This window comes from Solea senegalensis, linkage group LG16 (assembly GCF_019176455.1).
Source record: "Solea senegalensis isolate Sse05_10M linkage group LG16, IFAPA_SoseM_1, whole genome shotgun sequence".
Classification (NCBI taxonomy): Eukaryota; Metazoa; Chordata; class Actinopteri; order Pleuronectiformes; family Soleidae; genus Solea; species Solea senegalensis.
The window spans coordinates 185,001-201,466 of record NC_058036.1 but is presented as its reverse complement, the minus strand read 5'-3'; the positions used below and the strand labels follow the sequence as shown (position 1 = coordinate 201,466).

Sequence of the window (16,466 nt, the reverse complement as noted above, 5' to 3'; positions counted from 1 at the left end):
AGACATTTTTGCGTAGCGTAGCGCGGTAAGCCCTAAGCTTTTAATGCCACGGAGTTTAGCCCTCGGCCACTTTGTCCTGTTGGTAATTCCAACCTTGGTAGTTTCATAAAATGATGATCCACACAGCTAAGCACGTTTAAGAATAAATTGAACACGAGGATGAACTCGAAATGCTTCCCATGACCTGGAAAATGAGCAGATCACTGAGTCTGGGATGCTCTGTGTTCAGGATTTGTGTTTCCTTGAAGGGAGATTTAACTTCATCGTATAAAATACATGCAAACCACTCCGTGGAAGTGGCTCATCATAACATATCGAGTTTGTCAAAGGGGACGTTCAAGTACACACACACACACACACAGGAGAACTAATCCAATTTCACATGCCAAATGCAAAGACTCACATGAGTCTCACACATCCGATCCATTAGCTATTATTAGCTAAATAAGTTAATAGGTAAACACACTCACCCACACCCATAAAGTGCTGCTGTGGAGAACACAAACACTCTAACTGGGATTGTTAACAATAAACAATAAACAATAAATCAGACTGTTTTAAATGGACCCACAGAACAAAACATTAGCTGTAGGCTAACAGGGCTAAACAGGTCATATTTACTGTGTTAAGTCGACTTGGTGTGTTGTTTTAGTGACACACTCCATTGTTAATTGTAATTGTACAATTTAGAATAGAATAGAAAATACTTTATTAATCCCTTGTGGGAAATTCTTTCGTCACAGCGCTCCAGTGTACAAAGGTAACGAATGTTGTAACAGCAATTTTTACAACATTCGTTACCTTTGTAATTTACTCTTTTTGATAAGTTGATAATTAACTGTGTTGGTCAAATAATGCTGCTGTTATTAGCATACATTTTGTTAGCATCTGGGAGCAGCCAGTGAAAACAGAGACCATATGCTAGCACTGGACCTGTAACTCATGCTAACAGCTGTAGCTTACATTAAAGCAGAACAGCTGAACACTGTGTAAAGCAGTAGTTATTCTTTTGAAGATGCTTTTTAGAGGCAAAACAAAGACACCATTGTTCACACTATTGACACAGAGTATTGATTTCCCTGCAGCACAGAGTCACACTCCTTAGCTTCCCGCTAAGTTGCTAAGCTATGACTGCACACTCATTGTTTGGGAGGAGGTTTTAGCAAATTAATTAAGTATTATGTGTGGCCACCTGGAACCCTAGATTTAGCATAATGAATTGTAATTCTGCTGCAGTTACCGGATTTATCCGTGGGAATAACTGAAGTTTATCCCCAAGGAGACGTTTAAAAACTGTTTATGAGCCTTTGTCGTTGCCATGGGCCCTGTAACCAAACCAGTCCAGACAGATTGAGGGGAAAGTATCAGCTTTCCATTAACAACTCCATGTCAATTATTTCCTACTTTGTTTAAAAGCCCAGTTGCCTAACAGGCAGACAAGCGTCTCGCTGGGGTTTGATGCTCTCCGTTGCTCTGCGTCGCACTGGTAGGTGATGATTTTGTGGGAAAGACCCAGAGCAGCGTGAGTGTTTCTAATTAAGAAGAAGTGAAATGAGCAGATTTTAACAAGGCAACTTTAACAGCTGTACGCTCTACTTCCTTCACATGGGTGTGAAAGTGTTTCTCAGCGGGAAGCGAGGAGGTAACGGGTGTGTGGGAATGTTACCTTGTGGGCCCGGGCTGAGGGATAATCACGGTCCTAATGGAGCAGTGAGGGCACAGGTCGTTCCGAGCCCTTTCGGTCGTAGCCACGTGCATTTCTGAGAGGGTTGTTGTGTGCGTGAATGCTTTGACAATTAGAAAATGTAATTAACACATTTGTCTTGTCCAGCTCGCTGCTGAAAGTTGTTTGTCCCTGAGTTGTCGGGGTTTGTTTTTTGGTCTGTTGCGTTTATTGAGTTAGATTGAGCAGAATTTGTTCTCGGTACAAACCACATTACACTTCAGAGTGAATGATTGCATTTTAGCTTATTGGAATCAGTTCTTAGCTATTTTCTTTTTCTGAGTAGCGCTTTTGAATTCTCATGTACGGTTACTCTGATAAGTGAAGTGAAGTGTCCCTGTGTTTGCTGTGGATTCCCCTCCACTGGCCGCAGGCTTGTACTCATTTGACCGGGAGTGAAAATATTTGAAAGGGCTTAAACTGTCATGCCAGCCCAGAGCTACAGACCACTACAAGCCACTTCCTTATCCTCTTTCAGTGAGTCCATAAAAGTTCCGATCTCTCCAAGGTCTCTCAATCATTTATATCCTTTCCTCTCTCACGTGAGTTATATTTTGCTTTTTACGTACTCTCAACTTTGTCATCGTCAAATCTGCCCTACATTCAGCGAACAATAATATATATAAGAAAACCGATTGAGGTCATGTTGACCACACACTGAGCTGTCCAGTACCAGTCCATCCATCATGTTCTCTCTCTCCACCTTGTTTGGTGCAGTGCCGTCGTGTGTGCCAGACTGAAAATGGGATGTTGCTTTTTAGGATGAGCAATTTTCTTGTCCATCACTACAACTCCAAAGAGTTTGGAGCTGAAGTTGTTTGAGCTAACGTAGGAGGGGGAACTGTTGCCTGAGAGGAACAGGTGAAACTAACAAGGATAAAGACAGAAGCTGCTGAAGGGATTTGTAAAAACTGTGGAACAGATTCTACTTTTTCATACCGACACTCAAATGTAGCCACAAAGCTTATCTAAGCACATAGTGTAAGCTGAATGTACTGTGTGGTGAGTCAACATATTCTGATGTGGGATTCAAACGCTCATTCCCACTGATTGTGGGAGACTTGTGTGGTATTAAACGTTCTTATTTACCCTGTTTTTCATGTCTTTTCACACCTGATTATTATTTCACGTTGAAATGCGTCAGATAAAAAGCACAATTTCTGCCACAATAAGTGAACGCCTTGGTTCGTGTTTGGCAAGAAATGAAATGCTTGCTGTTGCAGGAGGTATTTCTGTTTTTGCTTTTCCATTTTGTTGTGTAAATGTTTAAAATGATAACTTGCATATCATTTATAAAAGGTGTGACAGAAATGGAAGTATATTATGCACAAATTTGCTCTTTACATGATTTATGTTATGAATTTGGGTCACGTAGGTCCACATATTTCTCCAGAATTAGTTGAGAGGGTGCACTAAAGGCAGAAAAGCTAATTGTGAATTGCGACATGCAAAAAAGAAAGAATAATCTTCAGCGGTTCAGGCTCGTGGTACACAGATTTGCTGCTGTTGCAACCATGACTAATCCCGTGTTAACATCCTGCAGCTAAGTATTGTTTATTTTGTTAAATACACAATTCAGAGCTTCTCTAAACCACCCAAACATCATGAACTGTTTTCTTTCTAATGATAACACTTGAATAGATTGGTCTGAAAGGTGCTGATATCCTTTAAAATAAAAAACCCTGCTCTCTTCTTTTGAAAGGATTCCTTTTAAGTGCAAAATGTATCTCAAACAAGTAATTACAAGCCACAAAGCAAACTTTTCATTTACAGCCGATGGAGTTTCTCTCCATGCGGCCACTTTCCTGTTTCTCGGCCTCACTGTAGTTTGATAATCCAGTTTTCCTGTTAATCAAAAGGCCGTCTCCAATCTTTTCTTCACATGTGGGCGCACAAATACCTCATTTGGGTGCTCACACCCTCGTGGTATTTTCCGCACCTCGAACCCAAGTAATCAACAGCTGAGACACATCCACCCCCCCCCACAATCCTGCTCACTTTTGTCTCAGTAATGACATATCCGCGTGGCAGACGGGCAGTCAGACGTCCATGTGATGCAGATTCATCACATATCAACTGAGGGTTGCACTGTGTGTGTGTGTGCTTTGGTTGCAGTTCAGTCAGCTGCTCTATAGCGAGTGTTTTTGTTTGTCACCTACAGCTCATACTGCTGGATTCATGAGGTTTGTAGTTGACTCCTTTTAGCACTTCAAGGAAGGAATTCACCCATGGCTATTTTCCATGTTTGCCTATGCTAATGAGGTGAAAATAAGAAGATAACCTTTGATTTGCTCCGTACATCTTAAGACTCCACAAAGCTCTCTCTGTGTGTGATTCTCAGTATACTGTAGTGACATTAAGATCTCGTGTGTCGCACACAGAAAGGGATCTGTTTCATGTCCAGACAGCAACATGAGACAGTAAACCAACACTTCTACAAACACAACACAAGAATAAAGATATTTCTTAACTCAACTGAAGTTGGGAAGCACAATTTTTCAAAAAGACTAACCCTATTCCAAGCACTACAAAGCTAAATCGCTAATCGGCGACGTATTCCTTTAACAGAGGCAGAATAATAACATCACAACTACACAAATCACTAAACGTTACACACTGCAGCTTTAAACTAAGACCTGAATAACTACTGGGACCCACACGGTCATCATTGATATCTCATTAGTTTGGCCCTTAGAAACCTGTCTCTGAATGTCTCTATCAGTTGGATCAGACCCGTTGTGTTGAGTTAAAAACAACACTGACCTGGTTTTATCATGCAGTGCCTTATCTCTACTGCCTCTCCCGTGTAAAGATTTCCTTTGTCTATTGTGCGAGCTGCTCAAGTCACCTGCTTGTGGTCGTGGATGCTGCATTTAGAAAACAAGGAATGAGTTGGTTCAGGGTGTGGCATGAAAGTGTCTTATTATAGCCCTCCCTCTCTTTATCTGTTTGTTTGTCTGTCTCTCACACACACACACACACACACACACACACACACGCACGCCCTCTTACAACTTCTGTTTTCTGGACACTGTAGCATCTTCCTGTCTGTGTCCACACCAGGCCTTTGAAATCACTGTGCGAGACAATATTCAGGCCCATTAAAGTTCCACATGACAAATGATTGGGGACGATTACATGTGGACACTGAGCAGCGCAGCGGCGCCTCACACAGTGGTACTAATGGCGGCCGCGTGTCGCGCGACAGGAAGGCGAGAGAATCGCTTTTGCTGCTCCTCTCCTCGCAGTAACACCCAATCACATACACATGCAATTACTATGACAGCTCTATTAAGAGTGGCCATAATGGCAGAAGAAACTGGTGAATTTAAGAGAAGCTGAGGTGTTGATATGCATGTATGAGCCCGTGTTTGTTTTGGGTCAGCACAAAGAGCCCCAAAGAGAGTTTTTCTGCTGACAGTAGAAACATATCTGCTCCTCGACCCCATTTCTTGGGTGAATTTCTGCGCGAGGTGCGGTCAGGGGCCGTGTTTGTGTCAGCCCAACACAGAGAACAGGAGGCCGGTGGCAGGATGTCTGTCAGAGTCAATTATATTTAATGATTTGCAGAGTGACCAGAGCTCCTCGTCGCTGCCAGGCGACACAGGCAGTCTCTCAGTGGGCGTGTCGTTTCCAGGCTGCTGCAGGGCGGGGACCGGTTGCTCGTCACTGGCACAAGACTCGTGACTTTTGCCCCGCGGATCATCGCGGTAATCACAGTTATCACAGACTCATTTGTAACACGGCTACAGGCACACGGTGAGATACTGCAGATGGAACTAGAGTTGAAATCCCTGTGGCTAAATCCTGCCAAAGGGGAACTAGAGGCTGCTTGTAGTGTAGATCTAGATGAGGAATTAAGCGTTACAGTCTGATAGGCATCTCCAATCTAACCTTACTGCTGCAGATAGAAAGATATGCAGATTAGATAAATCTGGCCCTGGCTAAAGAGACACATTACGAAACACCAGGTTTTCACGAGATTGGCAAAGGAGATGAGAGGAATACAGGCCTGCTCGCTGCAGCTGGGAGCAGTTTAAGGCATTTAAATGAGGAATGATGGAGCAAAGTGAATGGGAGGAATGTCCACTTTAGCGTGAGAATAACAATGGTCATTCCCTTCTCTCGTCTGAGGAGAACAAACCTGTTTCCTATCGCCGTGTTTATCAGATCAGTGGGCCATGTGACAGATTGACAGGTTTGTCGCAGGCTCACGTTGTTCACCTTTAATGTGAACCTAAGGGCAGGAAGCTGTCAAAGAGATTCTCACTGGACTGGACAAGTGAATCCAAGAGTCGATCGTGTAATATAAACTGTGTAGTTGGAAGGTATTTAACTGTGTGTTGTATCGTAAATTATTGGAAATGATTGTATATACATGTACAGTGTACACATTTTTTTAGATTTGTAACCAGAAAAATACCACATGTCCTTTTGTTGCAGTGCAATCTCTGAACAAGTGTGAATAAATAATGATGACAAAACACTGTTTAAAGCTTGATTTATTTTCACACAACTGCACGTCTGTGGGTGTCTGCTGGGGTCATCTGTCCCCGCCTGCAGGGTCCACACGGGAACATATGGCCAGACAGACGTAAACACATTTGTTTAGCGGACACTTAAACACAACTGTGCGTGTCCAGGCTGCTGCTGCTGCTGCTGCTGCTGCTGCTTTGCTCTAAACTGGGGTCCAAAGTGATTTAAATCGTAATTCCAGCTATGACGTACATGGTACAGGGTTTAATTGAGGCAACACATGTTGAGATTTTACATCTTAAAAGCCATAAATTCTGCTCCTGACACACCTGTCGTTTACGCTACCCCGGTTACTCGCATTCACTTCCCGCTTGGTCCTTATCACCCTCATTTTTTAGTTTTCACCTTAACCTGACCTTCTCTGGTCTCATAACAGAAATATTTGTTCTTATTTTCATGTACTGTTGTTGGCCAGGTTTGCCCCGCCTTTCTACTCTTTTATGTCCAGGGGGCGACTGATGGTTGCAAAAATAACTCAGTTTAAATGGAAGTCTATAGGGACAATAAAGAGTGGAGATGAGTGTGATTGACAGCTGGTATCGTCCAATAGTGGCCTGTTTGCTGGTGACATCAGTGATGTATGAAATCGTGAATTTTGAGGTTTCACCAGTTGTTGTGACTTTTGCTTTTTTTATGTGTTTGTGGTGTTCCTGGGAACTGTTTGTTCCATTCCTATACCCAAACTACAACAACATAATAAAGCTTTTTTTTTTTTCATGGCAAATATGACCCATTAAAGTCAGTCTTTTTAAAAAATAAAAAATAAAAAAATGAATGCAGGAATGATCATATGTACAATCTCTTTAAAAACACAGCTGTTAAAAGCAGAATAAAATCAGTGCATTAGCCTGTATGTGAAACTAATTGCACCTAATTAAAGTTTAATTAATTTCAGCTGGTCCACGAGCCACAGCTTTGGGAACTCAGGCTCTACCTGTTGTGAAGCACATAATACGATTTACATGTCATGAATCGCCCAAAATACACCACCCTTCCCCCCCAGCTCCCTGCTCCCAGCTCCCTCCTTCCCTCTCCTCTCTTCACCTCACCTCCTCCCAGTGTCCGCGGCAAGAAGGAGGAGTTTAACCCCACATTGTCTGGGAGGAGCCCGCACTCTCTTGGCGCTCCGTCCGTGGGACATTTGCTAGTGTGTACACACACACACACACACACGGAGAAATTGTTGGGAAGTACGCGCTGAGAAAAGCCACGTTTGTTCTTATGTTTCCACGAAATGCAGTAGTGTTATATTCCGCGGCTGTGAACGGGGGAAACACGGGAATAGTGACCCGGGTGTTGGTGTACGTCAGGAAACATTAGCCGGTAAGTTGTAAGCTAACTTAACTTCACGTTGTTTGGTTTTTTTCTTTTCTTTAAAGGGACTCCGTTCACTTGTGTGCGCTTTGTCCGTGAACGCACCACGGCTCTCACTCAAAACTCAAATCTGTTTAAGCGTAGAAGGAAAAGTTTTGGGGATATTTGTGTGTCTATTAATCTCAATAAGTCATGTTTTAATTGCCCGTTGTGTGCAGTTAATATCACATTTAGAAACATGTGGTTGTTCCCACTGTTTAATGATGCAGGGAGTTTGTAGAAGTGTACTACCATTGAAATGTTTATTATCATCGGAAATTACAACACTACCACTGCGTATTTCCTTATGATTATAATACAATAAATTATATGTGGTCATTGTTTTCAACCTTGAAATTTAAGAAGAAAAACTCAGTGTGTGGGGTGTCACTTTCACTGTTCAACTTTTTGTCCACATTGCAGAGCTGCAACTCATTAATGTTCTCATTACTGCTTCATCTGGCAATTACTCTCTCGATTATTCATCGTTTGGGTCATAAAGTAGCAGACACATTGTGGAAAATGACGATCAGTGTTGCCCAAAATGTCCTCTAATGTCTTGTTTTGTTCACTAATGGAGGTAGAAAGCTCACATTTAAGGAGCTGAAATCAGAGAGAATCTTGGAAGAAAAACACTCTAAGTGAAAATAGTCTGCGATTGACTTAGTGAGTGATTATTAATTGATTTAATCCATTAATTGCTGCAGCCAGCCCTTGTCCACAGCCGTATTATTGACACAGAGGCTGCCAATTGCTGATTTCTAATTTATGAACTGAGAGATTGGGAATCATTGGCACTAAATGTTGCCATGTCCCACTGTTGTGTTTTGGATGTGATTTAGCCTCCATTTGTATTGTTGTGTGGCCGTGTGCTGGGGTGGAAGGACTCTCTGTCCACACACAGAAGCAACAAAAGGGCCCTGGTCCCCTGGAGTGGAGGGTCCTGCCCAGAGCAAACAGAGCCCCAGAGCAGCAGCAGCATGCATTTTGGCTTGGTGGTCATGGAAACCCATGCAGAAAAGGTGTCGGTGTTGCTCTCCTGCTACCTTTGCATGCTACTGGGGGGTTGAAATAACAAAAACACAGGCTAATGTTTGACTTAAGGAGGCTGGCCTGACCATTGATCTGTCTGGAGGCTGTCCGATATTCTCACAGCTCTATCTTCGCGTTAAGTTCAATGTGAGGAAATGTGATATTGTAATTGATTATAATTGATGTGTTTAATGATTATTGAATGATGGGCTTGGTTAAGAGGACACACTGTAAATCTTTATCAATTAAAACATCAGGGAACGGGAGTCGGGCTCAGCCCCAGACGAGCGGTTTCCCACAAATCTGTTTGTGTTTCTGCAGAGGGAAACATGCTGCGTGATTGGTTTATTTGTCATCAGGCATTTCGGGCCCCCCTGCTTGTTTAATGGACTCTGCAGAAATAGTCATTAACTTACATAATTGCTGTCGTACATGTAGTTTTTTCCCTTTTTATTCTGAGATCAGTGAGACAATCACTGGGTCAGAAGCCCCGGCTCTGTGTGGATATTTTGCCCGTTGCGGCTCACATTTTTGTGGCAAAGAAATACTCCACCACAAGGAACGCTATGTTTTAATTATTCTGTTTTTCCTTGGGTTGGGACGGGGTCTCGAACCAGAGCAATATTGATTTAGAGTGGCCCCATAATTTACTTTCAGTGGAAAATTTTGTGATTGCTTTGGCTGTTTCACTCTTTCCTTTTGTGCCACAAGCTGCATATCCTGCATGTCGGCTGGCAGGACAGTCCGTTGTCAAAGTTGTATGTTAGATGTAATGTTACTCCCTTCACTCGGCGGCACAGAGTTGCCTCAAAACCAATCTGCAGCTCTAAATGATGACGATGGGCTAAGTAAAATCATCAGACGGTGACATAACTACCACAGTACTTTCCCCAAAGCAGTTTAATTTGTTGTATGTGACTTTTGTCAAGTTGTGTAAAGAAGAACAGTCTGGCCTTTGTGAACAACTTACTCTTCTCGTCGTGTTTCTTTGAGGCTCTGTGTAAACAGATACCTTACTTTTTTTCATGGAGCGTGCACGAGTGCCCGTCACTTTTGATTTCTAAGTGCTAGCTCGCGCTGATCGAGAAACACTGATGTTTCATGTCTTCTCTCCCCCCCGGCACATTTTTCTCCATATAAGGTGCCGTGCATGTGATTTACCAGGCATGGGTAACGTCTGTGCTGGTTGTCGTGCGGGAATAAAGGCCTTCTACTGTCTCTAGGTAGAGAGGTGCTGCAGGGGGAAACCACAGGGACTCGGCATGACTGCTGCATCATCCAGAGAAAAAGAAGAATATGCATTGGGTCAAAATGAGATCAACAAAAACTTTGAACTTCTACAACTACTACTTTTCCATTTCTATCTTTCAATGCTTTATTTCAGTTAAACAGCTTAGTCAGGCAAGTATAATAGTGGCTTGTATGTTTCTGTTTTTTGCAGCTGCGGTGGTTGAGATTATATTTGCTGGTAGTGTGCAGCCAGCAGTGTCTGGAGTGTCTGCTATAAAAAGCAGGTTGGCTAAAAGCGGCTGTTGACAGCATCTTGGCTTTTCATTTGCTACTGCATTCTCTGAGAGACACACACATGGGTGGCTTTGACCCCTTTTCCCGGTGCACACGACTACAGGTCAGAGAGCCATCGCCAACACAACGTTGACATTCCTCATCCTGTTGTGATGTGGCAGTCTCAATATCAACTGAGACCCGTGACTCAAAATCAGCAGAAATGGACTTTCTAGCGTAAGTCTGCGATGGATACTCGGCTGGTGGACACGCGCAGATTCAGGTCCACTTTGAAGGATTTGTTCCGTCAGATGTGCTTTGTGTATCTGCTTCAGCAACGGGATCCCACTGTTGTGTGTCACTCACAGTATAAACCCTCTGTCCAGCTCAGCACAGCAACATTGTGCCGTAACAGCCAGAACTCCCTGGCCTTTTGAGAAGATTGATGTGTCAGCCTAAATTGGATTTAACACCGTGTGGGTCACCTGTTAGACAATAGCCTGTAAGGTGGATTTAATATAAATGAAGATCAAATGGTGGCGGGGCTTTTGCAGCGTTTCGAACGAGGGATCAGATTAAGTGTTCCCAAGCGGATGATTGGGGTGTGGGTGAAACAAGGGGGTGAGACGGCTTCACTCATGACTCACACTTTCATTAACCCCTTAAGAAATAACTAGTAGACATGCCATTACCAGTTTTATTGATAGTCCTGTAAATCAGGTGGCGATGGGTGTACAGCTGGTAAAAAGGACCCATGGTAGCAGTACATGTTATCACTGTAAGCAGACCAGACGCTGTGCAATATTTCAGTCTGGAAATGGTGCCGGGGTCAGCACTTTTAATTTCATCAAGACATTTAAAGGCATGACAAATTGCTTGGTTTTAAAATGTAGGAACAATTAGATGGAAAGGACTTAGAACAAAAGATGTTGGGCATCATACTCATCTTATAATGTCAAAGCAAAATTTCTTACAGCACATGATACACAGATAAATTCTGTATCGAGCCGTTTGAGTATGAGTTCAAGCTGGAAACACTCAGTTTAAATATTTGTCTGAGTTATCTCATGTTTCTGATGCCACGTGGCACCACGTTCTTCTTACAATCCGCAGTCCTCTTTGTATGGAAATAACCCACTCTGCCCCACCCCCAACCCCCTTCTCACTGGTCAATCCCTGGAACAAAAGAAAATGTGATTGATCTGCCTTAGGTAGATCCAGTTGCCATAAGGCCCCACTTACTATCCTTGTACTATTGGAAAGACAAACACAGCTGGCACTGCAGGCCAAAGTGCTCGGTGCTGGGATGTCATGTTGGTGCCATGTGTCTTGCATTGTCCTCCGTGATGGATGAAGTGAATTCTGGGTACACAATTACTCCCAACACATCCCACCTGCTCATCAGTGGGTGGAGATTTACTTTTTATTTTATTTTTGACGAAAGCTATGAACCTGTTACGACTGATCATGCTATGCGCTAAGAAACATAAAAATTAAAGCAGTATTCGTCTTTTTGGGTCTGGGTTATCAAAAGGATTAGCTTGATATATTTAAATTGGATAACAACAGCCCGATTACTGTCCCATCACAACCGAATCCAATCCTGGATGATGGATCCTAGTGCCACAAAGATGTAAAGAGCGGGTGGAAGAGAGTGGTGTGATGTGCACAAATCTATCGCTGGCCACACATGGATCCGGTGGTATCTAATAATCCATCCATCACTGTCTTATATTGAGCAGCCACATATCAGACATCACTGAACAAAATTGCTATAACTCGTCAGTCTCATAAAATATTGATGTTGTTCATCCTTTTCTTTGCTTGCTCAGTATCTCGCCCCGTTGGACATGTGCCCTTATTTCCAGAGTGTCCTTGGTTTAGTCAGCCATTACATATTTTTTGTTATGTTGGAAGAACATATTCTGGCTCATTAGTACTACTCTCCCTTTCCAGCCCCACCCTGATTTAACAGTTTGTGGTTTGATCTCCAAACATGATAAGCTCTTTTCTCCCAACTTCAGTCTCGAGGCTTTTGTCTTGTTGGTTCAGTAATTTGGCATCTACCCAGGGTAAACAGAGGAACGGAGAACGAGTCCTGATTACTTTTGGTCAACGGCAGCTCTGGCATCCACTCAGTGAGAATGCTCAATTAAGGTTTTCATCGAAATCCCTTCCCTTCCAAAGAGGTAAATGTATCCAAATAACCCGTTTCTCCTGGCGATACCATTGCCAAGGCCTATTTGGCTCAGCAGTCAGAAGGAAAAGGATATGAGAGTGACAGATCTTACTGCAAAACACATTACGACAACTAAACGGCGATTGTGGGAGCGTTTATTCAGGCCGATCCGTTTGTGCAGTCTACGCCTTTCTAACGGCAGGGACATTCTATGTAATCTGCATCATGTCATCAATCTTTAGGGAAGTTGAGTGGTGTATCTGCCAGAGCCTGTGTGTGGGCTCACTCTGTGTGCCCAAGGATTGACTTGCATGTCTCTGTTTCTGCAGTAGACTGGGGTTTGTCTCGTCTTCCAGAAACTACCGTGTTTACTTTTCTTCACCCTGCTTGTGCCAGTGCACGATCTCTGCTAGGCTGTTGTATAAGTGCTGTTAAACCCAGGGAGGCTCACTCTCTCTGGGACCAAATTGCTCTCAATGTCTGGCCAGATCTCCATGCTCCGTTGGGCTGCACAGTCCACAGCTTGGGTGCTTTGTTTATTTTCAACTGGACACAGGTGCAAAGGCAGGTGTAAAGAGTGTTTCTACCGACTTGTTTTGACGAGAAACACGAGACACTAACCCTAACCCTAACCCAAGTAGAGCAAAATCACTGCTATTGAATGAGCTCACCGTCATCAAACAGACACTGCATTCATACTAAATCGAGAAGGTCACGCTACCACCATGGGGTTTTCTCCATGGGTTGATATCTAGTCGAGCAGATTACGCAAACCTGAGTATCCTGCAATATTAATACATCTCGTTCTGCCAAACAGTGTCGCGGCAGATGGCTCTCATAAATGCCACATCTTAAAAGTTCTCGCAGTCTAACCTGCCTGGGTTCAAACCCAAGTCAGACGGTTATTAAAAGTCTCTGTGCGACTGAGTCTGTGAACCTTGTGGCGTGTTATTGCAGAGGAGGTAAAGGCTTTCCACTCCACTGGGCTCCTGTACTCACAAGTGACGCATGTTTGCTGTGTGCACAGGGGGTATCAGCAGTCATTAACAGTATTTGACATTCAAATGTCATTGGAGACGCTCACTCCTAAATTGTCTGCGGCTCGATTCTCGTATGACCAAAGGTGTGTTGCTGGAGCCAAGAACGTGGCCTGCCAGGTTTATACGCGACCCTCTGTCCAAGCATTACAATTCTAATCCCACCACCGTGAGGAACTAAGCAAAACAACGTGAGACTGAAGGAATGGTTTGGTAGTTTAAGAAATTCCTCGTGCGAAGCTAAGCTAACAACCTTGTGACTCCAGCTTCTTATTTATCCAAACAGAAATAAGAGTCGTATCAGTTTTCTCACCCAAGTCTTGTCACGAAAGTGCAAAAATATTGAAACTCTTTTAAAAAGGTCAGTATCACTATAACTTTAAAAGATATTTTGAATATTGCAAAATATAAAGCAAAGGGGCACAACACAACCTCTCCTTTTTCTCTTGTACATTGCCAGACTTGCATTACATGGCCAGGAAACTGTAGCTCGTATGGTTTATCTCACCGAGCCTCCCTCCCTCCCTCGTTTGACTCACTCACCAGTTGGCGTATCCAGATGCATCTCTCTGGATGATGTGTGAAAGCACATGGTCTGAGGTTTGGTCTGTATCAGGGTGGTCAAGGAGGAATGACTGACTCACAGCTACAGCGGGATGTGCATGTGTTTGGGTGTGGAACTTTTTTTTGTCCTAATGAGGAACTGGTTAAGATTAGGGTTTGTATTGAGGTTAGGTTAACCCTTCTGTTACCATCCCGTCACCACCGACAGGATTTGGCACGTGTACCTCTCATTACTCGTAACTCTTAGACCATTTGTGTCGACAACTATTTTGATAATCGATAATCTTTTTTTTTTCCATGATTAAAACAAGATTTCTGATTGTTTAAGCTTCTTAAATGTGAATATTTTCTTAATTTCTTTGCTCTGGATAACAAAGAAATCATTGAAAGTGAATCATTTTGATTTGTGGACAAAACGAGACAAAACATTTGAGAACATCATCATTACCGGTTTTGACGAACACCGATCAACATTTTTTAAGGTCACTCACGACATTTTTTTTGACAATGCTACCGTTGTGGTCAAGGTTAGAGTTGGGGGGGGCTAGCGAATGCATTATGTCCATGAGAGTTCTCACGATGAACGCTCTGCAAGAATGTGTGCAGAGAATCACTGCTGCAGTATGCGGGGCCACTGTGGACCAAATGTCGAAGAGCACCTCGCCTGCTTGCATTCTTTATAGCTGAATAATCAAATCTCTGTTACACTGCACATCCCTCCCTCTCTTTCGCCTCCATCCGTGTTGATGGAGTAGCTGTGGTGTGAGCTGCCTGGTGGTTTTCACACAGTAGACATTTTTGATCTCATCTGCTTTCATGGTGGGAATCCTCCTCTGAGCATATCAAAGAAGATAAAAAAAAAATGCCCTTCTCAGTGATGCTGCATTTTGCCACATGCATGCACCATCCTCCTTTTATTTATTTATTTCTTTTAAATGCACTTGCTATTCGCACCACGCGTGTGACAGGATCTGGTGTAAAGTGAATGCGTTTGGCAGTGAAGTCATTCCTTATAAATCATTTACCCTTTTGGAGGGTGAAATCATTTATGCACAGTTTCACAAGATTACTGATCCAAGGAGCACGCCCTGACTGCTGACTAATAGGTGGCTAATGTCGTGTCACTCAACCCACTGACACGTGGATAGTTGTGTTATTGCAAGTCCCTATTCTCAATGAATCCACCCAAACACTAGAGAGCTTAATTTCACTTTCTTTGCCTTGGTTGTCAATGCCCAGACAGATTAGTGCCGACAGATACAGCTTTCATCGGGGTTTGCCAAGTCTCATGTCTCTGCCTGGCACAGAGTCTTGGTGTCAGGGAACGACTTTTAATAATTGCACTACCCTCTTGAAGCTATTTTGAAAACCAGTCCTGTCATTTTAGGCGCTCGTCCTGCTCCTCAGTAGTAATTTTGTGTGTGTGTGTGTGCGAGTGAGCGGTTGTGTCTCCAGTGGCCGGCCCTGTGGTCTGCTCGCGTGGAGAAATCGGCCTCGCTGGAAACTTGTGGTTTTTTTTTTAAAACACTAATAACGACATTATCCAGTCTATAGGTTGCTCCAGCTTAAACTAATAATAACAATGTTGAGGAACGCCAGGAACTGGGGTTTCCTGACAGTCAAGATGACTGTTAGCCGTACTTACAGTCATATTGTATTATTAGCCTCGTATATCATTTCACTCTGTATATTTGTGTGATTCGTGTGCACGTGTGCCTGCATCTGAGATTGATTTAAGTTGAAATCAACACATTTAAAACCAGATTTTCGTTGGCGTGCACAAATTGGACGTAAAGAGCGGCCCTGAAATGGCGTTAATGGCGTATGAGTTTGTGTGTGTTGGGGAGGCGTTCATGTTTGTTCCCAGACATGCCTGCTGCTTTTGGTAATCATGCTATCATACAGTGCCGCAGGCTCTTTGTCTTGTTCTAAGCCAGCCAAGTATTTTAACAAGCTGGGGATCTGCACTCATTTTTTCCAATCTCTTACCAGCATCCATATCATAGCATTTGATGCCTTGGCTTTTTTTTGGCAAGCCGTGTCATACGCGGTGGTTCAGCCACAGGAGACCAAGGCCGAGACTTGTTCACGCATAGTGTGAAAAAAGTTGAGAAACTGCACTCTTCTTGCTGTTTCCAGGAGAACTTCAGAGGCGCTTTCATGTCCTCTGAGACAAAACAGTCGCACAGACTCTTCAGACAAGTTAGATCAGGTTGGATTGTTTAAACCACGGTGTGCCTCTGTGGTCATTACTGCTTCTTTTCTGTTATTATCCAGGCGCTTTCTCTTGATCATTCACGAGTCGCATCGTCTGTGATTTACTTGTTTTGTTTTCATACCTTTCCTGTCTGCAGGCGTTGTAAAAGCAACCACGCAGTCGCCGTTTCTCCGTCAGCAATTCTAGAAACAGTGGATGACTTGTATTGAGTCGTTTGCCTCAAGGGTTAAGTATCCATCTCCATTCCCCTCTAAAGCCCACCCCTGCTTAGGAGGAGAGGGCTGTGAATAAATACCACCCTTGTCCTCTCATAATGGAAAA

General features: G+C 43.3%; 1 protein-coding gene across 2 annotated transcripts in view; it reads left to right on the top strand.

Moving 5' to 3' along the window:
- Positions 1–7,394: 7,394 nt before the first annotated feature.
- The window catches only part of LOC122782884 (rho guanine nucleotide exchange factor TIAM2-like), a 64,403-nt gene continuing 55,331 nt past the window's right edge, over positions 7,395–16,466 (top strand). For both annotated transcript variants that reach the window (XM_044047454.1, XM_044047452.1), the window contains exon 1: positions 7,395–7,582. The gene's annotated coding sequence lies outside the window, so the exon portion shown is untranslated. The remainder of the gene's footprint in view (positions 7,583–16,466) is intronic.